The sequence below is a fragment of the Capricornis sumatraensis genome, chromosome 1 (assembly GCF_032405125.1).
Source record: "Capricornis sumatraensis isolate serow.1 chromosome 1, serow.2, whole genome shotgun sequence".
Lineage (NCBI taxonomy): Eukaryota > Metazoa > Chordata > Mammalia > Artiodactyla > Bovidae > Capricornis > Capricornis sumatraensis.
The window spans coordinates 115,879,888-115,894,549 of NC_091069.1; positions in this window are offsets into that span (position 1 = coordinate 115,879,888).

Below are 14,662 nucleotides of genomic sequence, written 5' to 3' on the forward strand. Positions count from 1 at the left end.
ATCACTTGTAGTTATGTTAACAGGTCTTTGGGTTCCTAATCTTCCCAAACCTCAGCTAAGGAACACATTTATTCAAGGAACTAATGTCTAAGTTTAAAACTAGAGTATATAGGTAGCATGGAAGCTTCAAGTAGAATCTAAGACAATTCAGAATCAGGTCCATACACTTTCAGTGACAAACTTGGACAAGGAGCAGTTGATATATCACAACCTCCAAATAATATCAATGATAATAAAGCAAAATAATGCCTTCTGCTGCTTTAGAAACCCTTCTTAACATTAATATCATTTCCTTTCAGCATCTTTAGGAATTTATAAATGAGAGTAAACAAATCAGATTTAAATGATTTAGATGTTCATAGTCATAACTTTTCTGCATAACTGTTTCTGTAGTCACAACTGTTTCTGGATCTCCATTGATATGATATGATGTTTTACTATTACAAGTTAATCTTTTGGAGGGATAATAGGATTTGGGAAAGCACCTTTGGACACACAGTTGATCAGATCAGTCTTTGGTTCTGATGTTTCTCCCCTTGGCTCCTTTATTAACAAGGTCATTTTAATGGTTTAGGAGAGGACAGCAGCCAGATCCAAAGAAGTTCAGGACTTGTGCTATAACTTAGAGTTCACTGTGAAATAAGATCGAACTTAACAACCGCTGGATTTTGCTAATAGTTTATGGCTGAGTATGAAATCTTATCTGCATGATCAGTGACTATTATTAATCTATTAATAGTCACACTTGAAGTCATAGAAACACCTTATATATATTTTTTAACATTTCAAAGTTACAAAGTAACCTCTGAGTTACTATTTTATTCTACATGAATGACCTTGACAACAGAAATGGCCATTCAAGTGCAGGGTCAAGGTGATCTATCATATAGACACACAGAAAAGGAACTTTTATGTTTTATCTATTATTTTTCTAATTTGACAACAACCTGTAGTTTTAGGTTATCAAACAGGTAGACCAACTAAGTGGGTAAATCAACTAGCCCACTGAAAAATACAATCTTTCTAATAGCTCCCTGTTAGCATGAACTACAGGGCTTTCTTTGTAGCTCAGCTGGTAAAGAATCTGCCTGCAATGCTGGAGATCTGGGTTTTGATCCCAAGGATAGGAAGATCCCCTGGAGAAGGGAAATACCTAGTCCAGTATTCTGGACTGGAGAATTCCATAGACTGAATAATCCATGGAGTCACAAAGAGTCGGACACGACTGAGTGAGTTTCACTTTCACTTTCACTAGCATGAACTACAGAAATGACTTTTTAAGTTACAGCTCTTAAACACATCAATCTATACTGCATACTGAATGTTCTATTCAATTAATATATGCAAACATATTGAAACACCAACCCATGTATCAGTGATTCAGAAAGTGAAAATATACATTGTGTTCAGATCAGGAAAGTATTCCATCTGGGTATCCTATCGCCATGATATCATAGTTGTCAATGCAGATTTTGTAGAAAAGATACAGGAATGTCTTGTTAGAAAATGTTGGTTTTAAAATGGAATAGGACTGAAATATATATATATATATTAACTTACACTCTCTTAATGTTCTCACACTAAAAGTAAGTTTGCTGTCTGTGGTGCATATCTCACATCTCCACCAACTGGTCCACGTGCACTGCCATAGGTCAAGTGAAAAAAATAAATAATGGCCCATCATCCTATTGCGGGTTCGATCCTTGGGTTGGGAAGATCGCCTGGAGTAGGAAAATGGCAACCCACTCCAGTATTCTTGCCTGGAAAATCCCATGGGCAAAGCAGCCTAGTGGGCTGCAGTCCATGGGGTTGCCAGAGTCTGACATGACTGAGCACACCCACACACATCTTCCTATAAGGCACTGCCACAGCAGAATGATCCAAGTCTAACACTGTGAGGACAACTGTGATTTATAAATAAAACAGGGATTTTTTTTTTTTTTTTTTTTTACTTTTCCTTTGGCTCATCCAGTGAACAATTGCAATCTTTGTCAAGGTGCTAGCACTTTCAGTGACCCAACTGCCAAATGCAGTATTTCTGAGTTACTATTTTATTCTACATGATTTCTTGGTTTACAAGAAAGAAAGAGCTCTTTAAGTCTTTTTGTCAAGGCTGGGCACAACTTGATAATCAAAGTTTGGGAAATTGTACTTAATGGTCATTCAGAATGGCAGGGTTTAGTGACAGAAGCTCCATGTACATTGAGGATATTTAAGGTGACATCCACACTTGAAAAGCATCAGGTCACCATAGCCCAGTTTTAGATGAGTCACATTCCATCATGTACTAAGCCATCAGCATTCCTTTCAAACAAACTTGTTTCAAGTTTCTTATACACAAAAAAAACGTTTGTGTATGTTTGGCTGGACTTCAAGTTTTGCAGTATTTTATGTCTGTACACTTGGCTACTCTATCTCCATCTTTTCTGTAACAATTCACAACATATTAGAAACATTTCACCCCATGCTGAGCATATCTAAGGTAGAGTGTCATACTGTGTGACTTTGTGAAACTAGACTTTGGATTAAGAAATTTATATTGTCTCTGGATGGTATTTTTGCATTACACACTCCAGCGTAACATAAATGTAGGAGTTGACAGATGCTGCTTACATTTTAATAAGATTGTTCATCAGAGGAAATCATGCATGTGCTTTGTAAACAGACTGCGAATAACTAAACAGATTGCAGGAATATGTTGGATTTGATATGGGCAGTAGCCACAGATATTCGATTTCTATATTAATGTCTGTGAGTCAAGTCAGGTAATAAACCAAAATAGGTGTAGAACTGATATTTTTAAGTCTTGAAAGATGCTTTCAAGGCAGAGTAAAATATTGAAGATTTACATGCTGTATACAAGCAGCAAAATGTAAGCTGCTTTTTACTCTCGATTTTCCAGAAGTGATGGCATTGTTTCAGTGAATGCAATGCTGTTGGAAAATCAAAAAAAAAAAAAAAAAAAGATCTTGGAAAACTAAGACGGGTCTTGTTTACAATGTCTCTTCAGCTTTGGCATATTTCAAACCTGAAACGACTATTGGAAGCATTACTGTGTTTTGTAGCCTACCTTCCACAACAGCTCTGTTATTCAGGTAAACCACTTGAAATAAGATGTTTGGGACCTTTACTGTAATAGTTTTCATTAAGGAACAATATCCTGTTTTGTAAAGCATTTCCTTATGTGTGACTTTAAACTGTAAAAGTAAACATTGGTTTTGTGGTTTCAGTGGGCATAATAAATGTAAACTGTAAAATAGGTTAAAGTATGTATGGCATATAATATGTTTTAGAGGTAGAAACTACTGTCTATTTATGCTTAATTTTCTCATAACAGGAATAGGACCAAGCTAGGTCTTAATGAAGCCCCAGGTTCTCTATAATTTCTACCATCTCCCATTCACTTTGGCACAGGCCTTTAATACTTTGTCTATCTTAAACTATAATGAACTTTTGCTTCAAGTTCTTCTTACTAGAGCATCAGCCCCTACATCTGTCTGGTATCAAACTTCTGATGTTAAATTGGAACCACAAGCAACATAACCTACCTACTTCAGCCTTACTTTTACAAAGATAAATGTGTTCTAGCTATAAAATTAAAGAGCCAAAATAATAATGGATGCATGGAAATTTAAAAGGCATTAACATGGGATCGCTAATAGTCAGACACAACTGAGCGACTTCACTTTCACTTTTTTTTTTAATTTTTTTTTTAAATTTTAAAATCTTTAATTCTTACATGTGTTCCCAAACATGAACCCCCCTCCCACCTCCCTCCCCATAACATCTCAGTGGGTCATCCCCATGCACCACTTTCACTTTTCACTTTCATGCATTGGAGAAGGAAATGGCAACCCACTCCAGTGTTCTTGCCTGGAGAATCCCAGGGACGGGGGAGCGTGGTGGGCTGCCGTCTATGGGGTCGCACAGAGTCGGACACGACTGAAATGACTTGGCAGCAGCAACAAAAGGCTATTTATTTGGTATCAAATTTATAGCATTAAGATTCTGAAGGACATGAATTCCTTCTAAAACTGAAATCATTACTAGTTAGTGTACATTGCAAACACTGAATTTCTCTCTCTTATCAAATAGTATTTCAGAATTGTACTTTAAATTTTCTTCTTGGTAGGATGTATAGTGTTGAAAGAAATAATTTAAAACACTTAAACATTTAAAAGTCTGGTATATTGTAATTTAAGATTATTGAACACCTCTTTGTGTCAGGCCCAATAGTAAATATCTCACAAACTGTCTCCCAGATTTTCCACCCCATGAGCCTTAGGACATTGGTCTTAAGATACCAACACTGCAGATGGCCCTCAAATCATAACAATTGTTGTGGTCGTCTAGCTGCCGCCAAGGACCAAGCACTAGTATAATAACCTTAGATATTTGTCATCAGTTATTGGCTTCTTAAAGTACTAGGAGTCTGAGGGAGGGGTTGCAGGGTGCATGGAAGAATGCGTTAAATTGGGGGGGTGAAGGGAAGAATATAAATGACCTAATGTGTGGGCCTTTGAGTAAAAACAAGAGCGATCCTAAAATTCCAATTAAAATGGCATGGAAACTGTGGAGAATTGGGCAAACAGTGAGAATAGAGACAAGACCTTAGAGTGTACAAAGAACTGTTGTTTAAGGAGAGAGAATTTGATTTAGAAAACCAGTAAATGGCTGGAAGGGGAAAAAGCACCTTGGTATTTAATCTTACAAACTCCTTCACGTTAATATTGAGCTGGTACAGGCAAAGTAGAAAGTGTAAAAGTGGTCTGGAGGGTACTTTTTAGATTAGGAGTAAAATGAACAAAGAAGATGGTTCAAAATGGAACTATAGGCATGTGAAAAGTCCAAACCATCTTTAATTCCTAGATTCTCTGGGGTCTTTCTTTATACATTTGGCTGGCCAAAAAGTTCTTTCAGGTTTTTCTGCAAGATCTTTTTGGCCAACTCAAAACATATCTTGAGAGCACAGCCTTTTTGTTTGTTTCTTCACTGCCATTTCCTCAGCTACCCTGAAATTACCTGGCAAAAATAAATACTCAATAAGTACTTGCCAAATGAAGAAAAGAAGGAAGAAATGGATAGCAACCAAGTAGATAATCGTCACTAAAAGGATTCAGAAAATGGTGAAAGATATCTTAGCAAGTGGGGAAAAACAGGTAATGAAAATATTTTAAACAGGGAGTTCTGACATTTTAGACAAAAGGACAAGGATGTAAGGAAACCAACGCGGATGGATGGTAGCTCCTTAGCTCCAAGACAGATCTTTAGTTCCTAGGATGACATGTTGTAAAAGAAGTCTGAAGATGTCCCTCCATAATTCCCATCCCTTGATCATTCAATCAAACACTAATCCAGATACTGCTGTAAAGGCATTTTGCAGATGTAATTAATGCTACTACCCTCTCTAACTCAAGAGAAGAAGGTTATCTTGGGTTAACTGGGGGTGGGGTGAGGGTTCAAAGCAATCATATGAACTCTTAAAGGCAGGAAAGAAAGGCAGAAGGGCAAGTCAAAGAAATTCCAAGAATGAGAAGGATTCCATGCATGACTGCTGACTCTGAAGATGGAGAGAGGGAGTCAGAGGCCAAGGAATGTAGAAAGAGTCTACAAGCTGAGAACGACCCCCCAGGTGACAGCCAGAAAGAAAACAGGGACCTCAGCTCTACACCTACAAGACACTGGCAACGGCATAAAGTTCAGAATCAGAGTCATCCTCAGAGCCTCCAGAAAGGAAGGCAACTCTGTTGACACCTTGATTTCAGCCTGGTTACACTGAAACCAGAGATCCAACTGAGCCAAGCTGAGCCTCATGTTTTTCAGTCGGTAAGTTATGTCTGGCTCTTTGTGATCCCATGGACTGCACCACACCAGGCTTCCTTGTCCTTCACTATCTCCCTGAGTTTGCTCAAACTCATGTCCATTGAGTTGGTGATGCATGGCATCAAACCCTCTCATTCTCTGTCGCTCGCTTCTCGTCTTGCCCTCAATCCTTCTCAGCATCAGGGTCTTTTCAATAAGTTGCCTCTTGGCATCAGGTGGCTAAAGTATTGGAACTTCAGCTCCAGCATCAGTCCTTCAGATGAACATTCAGGGTTGATATCCTTTAGGATTGACTAGTTTGGTTGCCTTGCTGTCCAAAGGACTCTCAAGAGTCTTCCCCAGCATCACAGTTCAATAGTATCAATTTTTCAGCTCTCAGCCTTGTTTACAGTCCAGCTCTAAGTCTAAACATCTATCATTATCTCACCATAGAACTGTGAGATAATAAACTGGTGGTGTTTTAGGCTGCCAAGTGTATAGCAATTTGATATGGCACTTATAGAAATATAGTGTGGAGTATTGGAAAATCTATCGGTTTAGACCAGCTTAGACAGTTCTATGAAGACCTACAAGACCTTCTAGAACTAACACCCAAAAAAGATGTCCCTTTCATTATACGTGACTGGAATGCAAAAGTAGGAAGTCAAGAAACTCCTGGATTAACAGGCAAATTCGGCCTTGGAGTACAGAATGAAGCAGGGCAAAGACTAATAGAGTTTTGCCAAGAAAATGCACTGGTCATAGCAAATACCCTCTTCCAACAACACATGAGAAAACTCTACACATGGACATCACCAGATGGTCAACACTGAAATCAGATTGATTATATTCTTTGCAGCCAAAGATGAAGAAGCTCTATACAGTCAGCAAAAACAAGACCAGGAGCCGACTGTGGCTCTGATCATGAACTCTTTATTGCCAAATTCAGACTGAAATTGAAGAAAGTGGAGACAACCACTACACCATTCAAGTATGACCTAAATCAAATCCCTTATGAGTATACAGTGGAAGTGAGAAATAGATTTAAGGGACTAGATCTGACAGACAGAGTGCCTGATGAACTATGGATGGAGGTTCATGACATTGTACAAGAGACAAGAATCAAGACCATCCCCAAGAAAAAGAAATGCAAAAAAGCAAAATGGCTGTCTGAGGAGGCCTTACAAATAGCTGTGAAAAGAAAGGAAGTGAAAGCAAAAGAGAAAAGGAAAGATATACCTTTTTGAATGCAGAGCTCCAAAGAAAACCAAGGAGAGATAAGAAAGCCTTCCTCCGTGATCAATGCAAAGAAATAGAGGAAAATAGAATGGGAAAGACTAGAGGTCTCTTCAAGATAATTGGAGATACCAAGGGAAAATTTCATGCAAAGATGGGCCAAATAAAGGACAGAAATGGTATGGACCTAACAAGAGTAGAAGCTATTAAGAAGAGGTAGCAAGAATACACAGAACTGTACAAAATGATCTTCACAACCCAGATAATCATGATGGTGTGATCACTCACCTACAGCCACTCATCCTGGAATGTGAAGTCAAGTGGGCCTTAGGAAGCATCACTACAAACAAAGCTAGTGGAGGTGATGGAATTCCATTGAACTATTTCAAATCATGGAAGACAATGCTGTGAAAGTGTTGCACACAATATGCCAGCAAATTTGGAAAACTCAGCCATGGCCACAGGACTGGAAAAGGTCAGTGTTCATTCATATCCCAAAGAAAGGCAATGCCGAAGAATGCTCAAACTACTGCACAATTGCCCTCATCTCACACGCTAGTAAAGTAATGCTCAAAATTCTCCAAGCTAGGCTTCAGCAATATGTCAACCATGAACTTCCAGATGTTCAAGTTGGTTTTAGAAAAGGCAGAGGAAACAGAGATTAATTTGACAACATCTACTGGATCATGGAAAAAGCAAGAGAGTTCCAGAAAAACATCTGTTTCTGCTTTATTGACTATGCCGAAGCCTTTGACTATGTGGATCACAATAAACTGTGGAAAATTCTGGAAAAGATAGGAATCCCAGACCACGTGACATGCCTCTTGAGAAACCTGTATGTAGGTCAAGAAGCAACAGTTAGAACTGGACATGGAATAACAGACTGGTTCCACATAGGAAAAGGAGTTTGTCAAGGCTGTATATTGTCACCCTGCTTATTTAACTTCTATGCAGAGTACATCATGAGAAACACTGGGCTGGAGGAAACACAAGCTGGAGTGAAGATTGCTGGGAGAAATATCAATAACCTCAGATATGCAGATGACACCACCTTTATGGCAGAAAGTGAAGAAGAATTAAAGAGCCTCTTGATGAAAGTGAAAGAGGAGAGTGAAAAAGTTGGCTTAAAGCTCAACATTCAGAAAACGAAGATCATGGCATCTGGTCCCATCACTTCATGGCAAATAGGTGGGGAAACAGGGAAACAGTGACAGACTTTTATTTTCTTTGGCTCCAAAATCACAGCAGATGGTGATTTCAGCCATGAAATTAAAAGATGCTTTCTCCTTGGAAGGAAAGTTATGACCAACCTAGATAGCATATTAAAAAGCAGAGACATTACTTTGTCAACAAAGGTCCATCTAGTCAAGGCTATGGTTTTTCCAGTGATCATGTACGGATGTGGGAGTTGAACTAAAAAGAAAGCTGAGCATTGACGAATTGATGCTTTGGAACTGTGGTGTTGGAGAAGACGCTTGAGAGGCCCTTGGACTGCAGGGGGATCCAAACAGTCCATCATAAAGGAGATCAGTACTGGGTGTTCATTGGTAGGACTGATGCTGAAGCTGAAACTCCAATACTTTGGCCACCTGATATGAAGAGTTGACCCATTTGAAAAGATCCTGATTCTGGGAAAGATTGAAAGCAGGAGGAGAATGGAACGACAGAGGATGAGATAGTTGGATGGCATCACCAAACCAATGGACAAGGCTGGGTGGAAATCAGGAGTTGGTGATGGACAGGGAGGCCTGGCGTGCTGCAGTTCTTGGGGTCACAAAGAGCTGGACACGAGTGAGCGACTGAACTGAACTGAACTGAAACGGTTTAGACCATTAAGCAGAATGAACAATGAACAAGGTTAGGAACTAGTTCTTGGGACTATAGTATAAGAAGGGGGAACACAGAAAAACACAGACTCTGACTTGCTGAAGCAGGTACAAAGGCTTAAGATGAGACCCTTATCTAAGCTCTTTGACATGGAGTCACTTGGGCTGCTGGAAAAGTGGTCCATATATACACCTTGACTCAAATACAGGATGAGCTAAAAACTTGACGGGAAGTGAGAATCTGTAGCTACAGATTAGAACAAGTGAAAACAGGTTGAAAACAGGGGCAGAAGGGATAGGAATTCATGAAATAGAGAAATCTATTGCCTGGAACCTTGTTCTCCAAAATGCAGCTAGTAAATCTTTTGTTGGCAATAAATCAGTGAATAAAAGTTTTAATCAAATAAGTCAAAGTTTTAATAAGGATGTTCTGAGTATAAATTGCTACTAACGAACCATCCCCACATTTTTGTGGTTTAAGACTACAGTGTATTGAACCTCATGATACGGTGAGTCAGGCCTCAGTTAAGTGATATGCCTGCCTCACATAACAACTGGAGTTATTCGATGAGATTCATCTGTAGCTGGACTGGAGGGTCCAAGACAGGTTCACTCACAAGTCTGGCATCTTGACAAGGACAACAAGAAGGTCGGGTTCAGCTGGAGCCCTCCGTTTTCATGTAGTCTCAGGGCTTCCCCTGAGGAAGGATCTTTTCAGCAGGTTGTGGTCAGTCTTCTTACAAGGTGGCTCAGAAGGCCAAAAGTAGATGTTTCTAGAGAACCAAGTAGAACCTACCTGGTTCTTGAGGCCAAGACTCTGAAGTCCCAGAACACTCTTTTTTAGCACAACTAATTAAAAATTTCACAATACAGGAATCAACAACATTCGTAGATCTTTCCTTGATTCTTCTAACGTTGAAAGATTATACGATACGCTATTCCTCGTAGTTATCAACCTTTTAAAGTTAACTTTTCTTTGCAACCATGTCATTTCCACACAAATAAATGGAGGCTTCCATTTAAGAAAAAAACAATGCTTAGAATTACAAAGACATAATAGTTAACAATTGAGTGGAAATCATTACCCTTCATATTCGTGTGAGTACAAAACCAGTGGGCTACAGACAAGAAGTCACACAGTCTTGTAATTAACTTGGTATACCAGCCCAGAGTCTAGGGAATCTTTCTGGTTGGGTGGGAAACATGAATTGATTTTTATTGTTTTGCTCTGTTTCGGTTTTGTTATTGTAGTTTTCCCACTATGCATGCTTTTCCCTGAAAAAACATTTCAATGTGTCTGAAAAGTTGTTGAAGCTCTGTGGACCAGGAGTGTCTGACTTAAGCAGGTCTTAAACTTAATATTGCAAAGAAAGTTTAGAGTATCAGCTGTACATGTGGAATTAAGCAAATAATAAACAAATATTTATTTTCTAAAATATATTAAGCCAGATGTATACAATAAAATTGTTCAATCATCTGCAGTTCATTTCATAAGCAAGTAAAGTGACCCCATGGACCAGAGCCTGCAGGCTCCTCAGTCCATGAAACTCTCCAGGCAGGAATACTGGAGTGAATAAGCTATTCACTTCTCCAGGGAATCTTCCCATATCAGGGAGTGATGCCAGGTCTCCTGCATGGCAGACAGATTCTTTACCATTTGAGCCACTAGGAAAGCCCCTCTAATTACAAGGATGAAGACTTAGAAAATGGGCTGTTTAGGAAATGTGAATAGCACCTTAATTTGTCTCTATTTAGTACAGACAACATCAAGTTTTAGTTCCTTTACAGTGATAGTCCTCCCTCCTAATTTTATTAGTTCTCATGTCATTGGTCCTGCAAGAAGTTAGTGTGTGTTAATCACTCAGTTGTGTCTGACTCTTTGCCATCCCCTGGATGGTAGCCCACCAAGTTCCTCTGTCCATGGAAATTTCCAGGCAAGAATACTGGAGTGGATTGCCATGCCACTCTCCAGAGGATCTTCCCAACTGGGGGATCGAACTGGGGTCTCCCACATTGCAGAGGGATTCTTTACCTTCTGAGCCACCAGGGAAGTCAGAGACTATGGTTGAATTAATATAAATCTATCAACACAGACTTTTAAAGTCATCTACTTCTGAAAATGGGCAGGGATTTGTAGAAAGGACAACTTGTCTGTTGCATTTTTCTCCTAGTGAAATAATAAAACTGTTTCAGTACTTGTGGAGTATTTCTGGAGCCCACTGTTTTTGTTTTTATAATCCACTAGAGTCCTGAAACTTCTTTGGATTTTGACACTGGCAATACACCAGTATATGATCTCAAGAGACAGAGTTTGACATGAAATCCAGAACTGTCATAGAAGATGCTATTTTTTTTCCTTCTCTTTCTCTTTTTCTGTCTGTTTTTTCTTCTTCTGGTACTACTTCAGAGTCATAGGAAGACAGAGATCTCTCCAAAATAGGCCCTTTCTGGTTGTTTTCATTTTCTTAGAAATAATTCTCTCAGAGAAATTTTCTTTTAATTTCTCATCTTTTAAAAAGTCTATATTGTATAAGAAGTTTAAACTTCTTAAGCCAAATATCACTTTAAGAACCTAATTAAAACTGTGGTTTGCTTGTAAGGGGACGTGAATACAAATGTTATACACAATTACTAGAGAATTCATGGAACTTCGAAGCTAAACAAAAAATTATAACGCAATAGAAAGAAAAATAAATGTTCTAAATGGAAATCCTCTAATAAACAACTTTTTGCAAGTGTAAAACTTTATTTTTTTTAATTTTATTTTTTTACTTTACAATACTGTATTGGTTCATACATTGACTTGAATCCACCACAGGTGTACATGAGTTCCCAACCCTGAACCGCCCTCCCATCACCCTCCCCATATCATCACTCTGGGTCATCCCAGTGCACCAGCCCCAAGCATCCTGTATCCTGTATCTAACCTAGACTAGTGATTCGTTTCTTACATGATGGTATACATGTTTCAATGCCATTCTCCCAAATCATCTCACCCTCTCCCTCTCCCACAGAGTCCAAAAGTCTGTTCTTTACATCTGTGTCTCTTTTGCTGTCTCGCATACAGGGTTATCATTACCATCTTTCTAAATTCCATATATATGTGTTAGTATACTGTATTGGTGTTTTTCTTTCTGGCTTACTTCACTCTGTATAATAGGCTCCAGTTTCATCCATCTCGTTAGAATGGATTCAAAGGTATTCTTTTTAATGGCTGAGTAATACTCCATTGTGTATATGTACCACAGCTTTCTTATCTATTCATCTGCTGATGGACATCTAGGTTGCTTCCATGTCCTGGCTATTATAAACAGTGCTGCAATGAACATTGGGGTACACGTGTCTCTTTCAATTCTGGTTTCCTCAGTGTGTATGCCCAGCAGTGGGATTGCTGGGTCATAAGGCAGTTCTATTTGCAATTTTTTAAGGACTCTCCACACTGTTCTCCATAGTGGCTGTACTAGTTTGCATTCCCACCAACAGTGTAAGAGGGTTCCCTTTTCTCCACACCCTCTCCAGCATTTATTGCTTGTAGACTTTTGGATCACAGCCATTCTGACTGGCGTGAAATGGTACCTCATTGTGGTTTTGATTTGCATTTCTCTGATAATGAGTGATGTTGCGCATCTTTTCATGTGTTTGTTAGCCATCCGTATATCTTCTTTGGAGAAATATCTATTTAGTTCTTTGGTTCATTTATTGATTGGGTCGTTTATTTTTCTGGAATTGAGCTGCATAAGTTGCTCATATATTTTTGAGATTAGTTGTTTGTCAGTTGCTTCATTTTCTATTGTTTTCTCCCATTCAGAAGGCTGTCTTTTCACCTTGTTTATAGTTTCCTTTGTTGTGCAGAAGCTTTTAAATTTAATTAGGTCCCATTTGTTTATTTTTGTTTTTATTTCCAGTATTCTGGGGGGTGGATCATAGAGGATCCTGCTGTGATTTATGTCAGAGAGTGTTTTGCCTATGTTCTCCTCTAGGAGTTTTATAGTTTCTGGTCTTATGTTTAGATCCTTAATCCATTTTGAGTTTATTTTTGTGAATGGTGTTAAACAGTGTTCTAGTTTCATTCTTTTACAAGTGGTTGACCAGTTTTCCCAGCTCCACTTGTTAGAGATTGTCTTTAATCCATTGTATATTCTTGCCTCCTTTGTCGAAGATAAGATGTCCATAGGTGCATGGATTTATCTCTGGGATTTCTATTTTGTTCCATTGATCTATATTTCTGTCTTTGTGCCAGTACCATACTGTCTTGATGACTGTGGCTTTGTAGTAGAGCCTGAAGTCAGGCAGATTGATTCCTCCAGTTCCATTCTTCTTTCTCAAGATTGCTTTGGCTATTCGAGGTTTTTTGTATTTCCATACAAATTGTGAAATTATTTGTTCTAGCTCTGTGAAAAATACCGCTGGTAGCTTGATAGGGATTGCATTGAATCTATAGATTGCTTTGGATAGTATACTCATGTTCACTATGTTGATTCTTCTGATCCATGAACATGGTATATTTCTCCATCTTTTAGTGTCCTCTTTTATTTCTTTCATCAGTGTTTTATAGTTTTCTGTATATAGGTCTTTAGTTTCTTTAGGTAGATATATCCCCAAGTATTTTTTTCTTTTTGTTGCAATGGTGAATGGAATTGTTTCCTTAATTTCTTTTTCTGCTTTCTCATTATTAGTGTATAGGAATGCAAGGGATTTCTGTGTGTTGATTTTATATCCCGCAACTTTACTATATTCATTGATTAGCTCTAGTAATTTTCTGGTGGAGTCTTTAGGGTTTTCTTTGTAGAGGATCATGTCATCTGCACTCAGTGAGAGTTTTACTTCTTCTTTTCCAATTTGGATTCCTTTTATTTCTTTTTCTGCTCTGATTGCTGTGGCCAAAACTTCCAGAACTATGCTGAATAGTAGCGGTGAAAGTGTGCACCCTTGTCTTGTTCCTGACTTTAGGGGAAATGCTTTCAATTTTTCACCATTGAGGATAATGTTTGCTGTGGGTTTGTCATATATAGCTTTTATTATGTTGAGGTATGTTCCTTCTATTCCTGCTTTCTCGAGAGTTTTTATCATAAATGGATGTTGAATTTTGTCAAAGGCTTTCTCTGCATCTGTTGAGATAATCATATAGCTTTTATTTTTCAATTTGTTAATGTGGTGAATTACATTGATTGACTTGTGGATATTGAAGAATCCTTGCATCCCTGGGATAAAGCCCACTTGGTCATGGTGTATGATCTTTTTAATGTGTTGCTGGATTCTAATTGCTAGAATTTTGTTAAGGGTTTTTGCATCTATGTTCATCAGTGATATTGGCCTGTAGTTTTCTTTCCTTGTGGCATCTTTGTCAGGTTTTGGTATTAGGGTGATGGTGGCCTCATAGAATGAGTTTGGAAGTTTACCTTCCTCTGCAATTTTCTGGAAGAGTTTGAGTAGGATAGGTGTTAGCTCTTCTCGAAATTTTTGGTAGAATTCAGCTGTGAAGCCGTCTGGACCTGGGATTTTGTTTGCTGCAAGATTTCTGATTACAGTTTCAATTTCAGTGCTTGTGATGGGTCTGTTAAGATTTTCTATTTCTTCCTGGTTCAGTTTTGGAAAGTTGTACTTTTCTAACAATTTGTCCATTTCTTCCACGTTGTCCATTTTATTGGCATTTAATTGCTGACAGTAATCTCTTATGATCTTTTGTATTTCTGTGCTGTTTGTTGTGATCTCTCCATTTTCATTTCTAATTTTATTGATTTGATTTTTCTCTTTGTTTCTTGATGAGTCTGGCTAATGGTTTGTCAATTTTATTTATC